At 41.2% G+C, this 7,034-nt stretch overlaps 1 pseudogene; it reads left to right on the forward strand.

Annotated features, from left to right (window-relative positions):
* The first annotated feature begins 1,146 nt into the window (after nucleotides 1-1,146).
* On the forward strand, nucleotides 1,147-4,108 carry LOC119354411 (annotated as a pseudogene).
* The last annotated feature ends 2,926 nt before the right edge of the window (nucleotides 4,109-7,034 follow it).

Here is a 7,034-nt window from a genome sequence, read left to right on the forward strand (position 1 = left end):
TTTAATGTCCACTTTTTTCATGCACACTATACATTTTTTGTATACATCTGAACCATTATTTTTATACACATTTAGCATTTTTCAAATACATGATTAGCAATTTCTTGAAATAGATGTTTTGATGCCTATTCTTTTTTCATACACATTGTACATTTTTTCCATACCCCCAAAACACTTTTTATACACGTTTTGCATTTTTCACATACATGATTAACGTTTCTTTAGCAAATACATGTTTTGATGTCCATTCCTGCTCATACACAATGTGCATTTTTTTGTATACTTGTGAAAAAATATACATATTTAACAATTTTCAAATACGTGATTACCATTTTCTTTCAATCCCTTTTTTGAACACTTTTTTGGATACAAGGTACTCCCTCCGTAAACTAATATAAGAGCATTTAGATCACTACTTTAGTAATCTAAACGCTCTTATAATAGTTAATAGAGGGAGTGATATTTTTCAAAATATGCATTGGTACATTTTTTATGGCAAGAAACAATTTTTTTAAACCATGCGAACATGTTTAACACTGCATAAACATTTTTTTAATTTCATGTTTTTTAGTTGTGACAGTTTTCAAAAATATCACATATATTTTTAAATGACAATAAGCATTTTTAACCTACGTGAACATATTTTACATTTCTATAATAAATTTTTAAATACCATGAATGTTTTTTTGAAACACGAGAATATTCCATTAAAATGTTACATACATTTTTTTGTTTTATGATAATTTTTATATTATGCAAATAATCTCTTTTGACGTCGTATACAAATTTTTACTGAAATTTCACATATATTTTTTTTGAAATGCAGGAACATTTTTATATTGTCGTGAACATTTTTGGAAAAGCTAACAACATTTGCGTTAACAGATCTTTTATACTATGATAACATTTTTATAATTTTGAGGTTTTCAAAAATATAAGGAAATTTATATTTTTAAAATATATTCATTCAGATTAAAAATAAAAATAAAGGGGAAAGGAAAAAAGGATATTAGCGTGACGTTAGCGTCGCCAAACCAGATCCCTACTGTGCGTACCCATCACGGGCAAGTCCCGCATTTTTTTGATGCTACACGCGGGGGGGTGTCCACGAGGGCAATTTTTGTGGGCTTGGTCGCGGGTGCGGGCATGGGCAGCCCATGTCCACCTGCAGAGCTCCTCGTCCTCGTCTCCTCCCCCTTCCCGCGGGTCCCGACCCCCGGATCGGAGCCACGCCGCCGGCGTCCAGCCAGCATTCCTCACCGCCAGAAGGTTCTTCTCTAGAAATCCGTTTTTTTTTCGTCAAAAAAATAGAGAACTGGGGTTTCCCTCCGTTGGGCCACCGCGGATTGGCCGACGGGGGACCAGTTTGTCTTGGTGCGGAGACGGGAGCATCGCCGGCCACCTGAGTCGAGGAGGGAGGCGCACGCATCGGAGAGGGGGTTGAACTCCAGTATTCTCTCGCGGCGACTCCGGCCAGCGGAAGTGGAGGGAGCACCGGCCGACGGTCACTGCGGTAAGTGCACGACTGTGCTACCGCGGCACTGCAAATATTTTAGTCCCACATCGGTAGTTTAGAAGCGATTTCGTGGCTTTACAAAGTGATTAAAACCAACACCAAAGTATGATTTTTTTTCCAGCACTCACATTTGTTTACTGTTTTCCAATGTTCCATCCAGGGAGCCAAAAATACAGCTAGTTTTTTGTTGTCCTTTTGCTATGGAAGCGCACATGATATGCCTCTATGAGCTGTAGTTTCACTGCACGGCATGCACATGAAAGTTTGCAGAGGACCAAAAAGCAAACCGAAGTTAGGTGGTCAATTTGTGCACAACTTATAAGTTAGCATTTTGTTAGTGTTAGTTCAAGCCAATAGTATGGTTACTCAACTGTTTGTTTATTATCAGCAACGATTTAATTGAACATAAAAACATGTAGGTTGCAGTTCATGCCTACAAGTCAGTCTGGAGCTCCTTGGTTGCAGTTAGAATTGATTATTCCATCCATATGGTCGATTCATATGGAATCTGTTTGCTACACACGAATTGTTCGTCCACAGTTCTTTTAAGATAAAAATGAGGAGATAGCAATTCATGCCTACAGGTTACTATTTTGATTTCTAATTTTGTTGATTTGGGAATAACAGTAGCTTTATTATTGCATCCGGTGCACTGAGTGTGGAAGCCAGTCCATTGAAGATTCACAAGCAGATGTTGCAGTTCTCCTTAGAAGGGTACTTTTCCGTTCTATATATCTCGTGATGATCAGTTGCTTGACCTTCTCCATCCAGTTAGTTGTCAAGCTTTTAGTAGCAGAGATTTTTTTATACCTTTATATTTTTTCATGCTTCCACAGCATCCAACCTTTGCTTTACTTATCTCTTGATCTCAGCCAAACCTAACTGTGTTTGAATTAACCATTTGCTTAGAAATGAACTAGCTACTTGTATCTCGTTACTCAAAGATGTTCACAGGCGCCCAATGGTTTACTGCAAAATAACGTTGAGAAACTTGAATGATGTTTGCTATTATATATATTTATCTGAAAGAACTCTATCTGTCTATACTTATTGTTTGTAATGACAAAGATGATCTTGCAAATGCCACAGTTGGCTTGGTTCTTGGATTATATATTTATGTGTTTTTGACTTGATTGTTTCTAAGACTTTGATAATATTTTTGCCCTGGTATGCCTTTTCAGCTATCTTAAATTTCCATTACCTATTGGTGCACAGGAACACTGTTGTCTGGTGCACAAGCAATTTATTTGCACCATGCACTATGTATACATGCAATATTTAATCTTGAATTCTTGACATAAATAAATGCCCTAGTTCTATATGCTTTAAAGATTGAAATTTTATTGCCAGACACGCAGTATGTCATGGAAGCTTCATGGCTCAGGTAATCACATATGTGTAATTTTTGTGCAGCTAATTCGCGATGAAATAAAATCTGGCAAGAGTGATAAGGAGATATACAAAAAATTAGAAGACGACTTTGGCGAAACGGTTCTATATGCCCCTAATTTGATATTCAAACTGCCGCTATATGGTTATCGTCGGTGAGCCTAATTGCAAATTTAACATGCTATTCATACTTTTATTGTACTAGAAGTAATATTACTTGCACTTCTTAGCACATTATTTGTTTGTTTCATGCATGCATTGGTGTGCCCTGGTGAACCCATCTATTGTCACGAACTTTTGCGTCAAGATGTTGTTCATAAGTAATAGGCAGCATTAACACAAATGCTGATGATTCTCTTTCATAGTTATTGAGTGAATTTGCACCTATGGATGTAAAAATATCTGAATTTCTAAAGAAGCTAATCAATAACTGAGGATTCCAGGTTTCTAGCTGATCCCTTGTTGTATCTCAACTTCTGTATAGACAGTCAGACAGTGATGCTTATTTGAACTACATTTATTCGTGCGTAGTAAAATAAAATAAAAATCTGCAGCAGAAAATGCTGCAATCGAACACTTCAAATTATTTAAGTATCTAATTCCCTGAATTTAAATATTTCATGTACAACTGGGTTTCTAGGGTAGGTAGTTCAAAACCTGACACGGTAAATTGTGCAGGTTATTGTGGGTGGGGTTGCAGCTGGTATCTGGGCTTACCAAAAGCATAGGCAAAGGACTAACGTTCACATTATGGCTCTGAACCTTGTCCGAGGGGTTCCCCTGACTCCAAGGGAGAAGGAGACGATGATTGACATCCTTACGCCGCCTCCACTAACTAGGAGATGGTGGTGGCCTATCAAGTGATGTTCATGTCCTCAGATGCAACATATAGTACTAATTTGCAGTGTTAGCATTATATGGATGATCAGGATGGCTGAATTTGGCGCATGATTTTGGTCTACATCTCACATCCTTGGGAGGCCTTTCGCAGATCCTGCAATTCGCATGCAGGTTGCGGGGCATTGGAAGTTTAAAGAATAGCCTGCTGTTGAAGGGTAGGGGTAGTTGCTTACTTCCCAGGTGCTGTTGAACTGACAAACATGTATCGCCGCTATTGATCCTCATGTAGCAGAACTTTGTCCCCAAAATAAGCTACTCGTACGATTTCTTATTTCCTCTGACATCCACTCTAACAAATCCTCTCTATGGTTATGTGTCCCTAAAATTTTCAGAGGAGCTTCTAAAACAAGCCTGTCGTCCTCTATATTTGTGGATGGGTAGACGATCCTCTGTATTTTTCAGGTAGTTGACGCCAAGGACAGTTCCCCCAACCGCCTGCACTCCTGCCTTGCCTCTCTGCCACGCCAGAGCCCATGTGTGCCGACGCCGACCCTTCCTGGCTGTCCTGATGCTCTCGCGCCGCCAGTGCTGCTGACCCTAGCCTGATGCCGTCAGCCGCCCCAAGCAGTCCCACCACACCCTCGAGCTCTTCCGCAGATGAGGATCGGTTGCCGCTGCGCTTCTTGGTGCCAAGACAGTGGAGCTTGGGGACGGTGTAGCCGTGTAGGGCCGCTCCGAGGGAGGAACTTGTCGAGGGATTCAGGGAGAGGACCTGCACCACCAGGCACAACAGCAAAGGCAGATGCGATGGTATACACCTTATCCGCAAATTCCCATGATAAAAATTCAGTGCTGTATCTTTTTTTAGTCCCATGAGCATTGTTTGAATGAATATGTAATGGATTGATTTTGTGGTGTTCTGTAGCAGGGCAACCAGAGAAGAATTTGGACGTGTGAGACAGGGTTTAGTGAAAAGAGTTGTCTCTCTCTCATCTTGAGAAGCAAGTTCAGGGTTAAAATGTGAAGACAGTTAGGAATAATCCTCTATAACACTAAGCTCCCTAGTTTCAATGAGGCCACAATCAATTGTCGTCTCCAGTTGGAATTGAGTCACCCTATTTTCTCCGAATCAAGAATTTCACAAGAAGCTCTGTCATTCAATTTTTTTAATACACTATGGTACAGCCCACATTCAATTGAGGTCTTTAATTGGAATATGTCACCTGATTTTAACCGGGTCAACAATTTCACCAGGAGCTCTCTCATTCAATTTTTTTAATACACTATGCTACATAATTTTGGAGCTCTCCCATTCAATTGAGGTATAAAATTTTAATGCCTTGATTTTGAGTCGATCAATCCTTGATTGTGTCAATGAAATCTCTAATTTCAGTAAGCTCACTATTTTTTATGATTCAATTGAGGTATTCAATTTGGATTGGATACACGATTGATTGGGCTTGATAGTCGGATCTCTCGATGAATGGGTCCCTCGGTAAGTGCTTGGATTGTGTGGGCCTTCTTGACAAAGGAAGTGCCACATATGACACATTTAACACCAACATAACACACGCAACCAACAACATAGGTAACTTTCTCATGTATTTGTATTGATTAAATGAAAATGTTAACGCCCACACGTGTGGGCGTCTGGCAACTCGCCCACACATATGGATCCTCGTCCAACCAATTCTGCACGGATCTTGGCGCGTTCTAGCAGTTTTTGTGTGCCACGTAGGACTAAGCTGGTGTGTGGGCATTCATCCAGTCGCCCACACGTCCTTTTTTTACCACATGAGGGGCTGATGTGTGGGTGTTTAGCAATTCGCCCACACACTAGTTTCACGCACGCAGAGGGGGCTGGTGTGTGGGCGTTTATCACTTCGCCCACACGCCCGTCTCCTAGCCCACACCCAAAGCTGGCAGTTGCCATGTGTTTCTGCAGGTATATGACAACTGCCCTAACTTTGCTTGTAAGCAGATGGCAACTCTTTTTACCCGAGTTGCCATGTGTTTTTGCATGGTACATGGCAACTGCCGTAGCGTACACGTAAGCAGATGGCAACTCTTTTTTTTACATGGCAACTGCCCTAGCGTGCTTGTGAGCACATGGCAACTCTCTCTTTTACCCGAACATGTTTCTTTGCCATGCCTTCTTGTAGTGCTACATGGCAACTGCCTAGTGTTTAGTGGGTGACAACTCCCAAAGTTTTGAAAATCATGGCAACTGCAGTAGATCAAACCATACATGGCAACTGCAGTTGAGCAACCATGGCAACTGTAGTTGTCCGACATGGCAACCGAAGTTCAGCGACATGGCAACTGCAGTTAAACGAACATGGACGAGGGTCTGGATCATGGCAACTGCGGGATGCGCGGTGACTGTCATGCGGGCGTGCGGGACCACGAGGTACGAGGCCTGACATACGGGGCGTGTGGGCGTTATCTATTTCGCCCACACGCACGCGTGGGAGAGGGATCGGGAGGAAAAAAAGAGGTGTGTGGGCATTACTTTTTTTGCCCACACATGGGCGTGTGGGATGTTCCTCTTATACACCACATAAAATGTGTGGGCAGCTTTCCTAATGCCCATACGTGTGGCACTTATCGACGTCCTAATTAAAAGACGCCCTCCAATCACATGGTCAAAATTACCCACCGAAATACCATAATAATAGAAATAATGATACAATCACAAATTATTCGCTACACACGGTCAAAAATACCCACCCAAACACTATAATAATAGAAACAATGATACAATCACGGATTATTCGCTATGGATTGGTCATATCAAACATCATCCCAACAATCACTTCCCTGATTCTCATCGTTGGGCTAATCTTCCCCTAATTTCCAACCATAAATTGACACATCCATCCATAACTATAATTCCGTAAAGTCTATTCGTTGGTGTAGCATCTCTGCTAAAAAGAACACACTCCAACCAACTAGCATGTAAATAATTTTCACAACTTAAAAAAATGACCGCATAAAAATAAAATATGTACAACCCCAAGAACATAAGTGGCACAGCAAAGCGCGCACCGCCCTTCTAGTAATGAGTAAATCTCACCCTGCGGTGTCCCCGGTTATGCGTATGCTTTCATTGCACGGTCAGGATTAATGTCTTATAAGCCCATTTGTTGTATGTCTCTATAGGAACTTGATGTCTTGCCAATCTTGTGTACCAATTTTTGTATTCCCACCAAGCCGTTCTCAGTTTGGCCATGGCATGGCCTTGATTTCCCATTGTGACACTACGTATGCATGACAAGCATTGTATGAT

The sequence above is a fragment of the Triticum dicoccoides genome, chromosome 1A, assembly GCF_002162155.2.
Source record: "Triticum dicoccoides isolate Atlit2015 ecotype Zavitan chromosome 1A, WEW_v2.0, whole genome shotgun sequence".
Taxonomy (NCBI): domain Eukaryota; kingdom Viridiplantae; phylum Streptophyta; class Magnoliopsida; order Poales; family Poaceae; genus Triticum; species Triticum dicoccoides.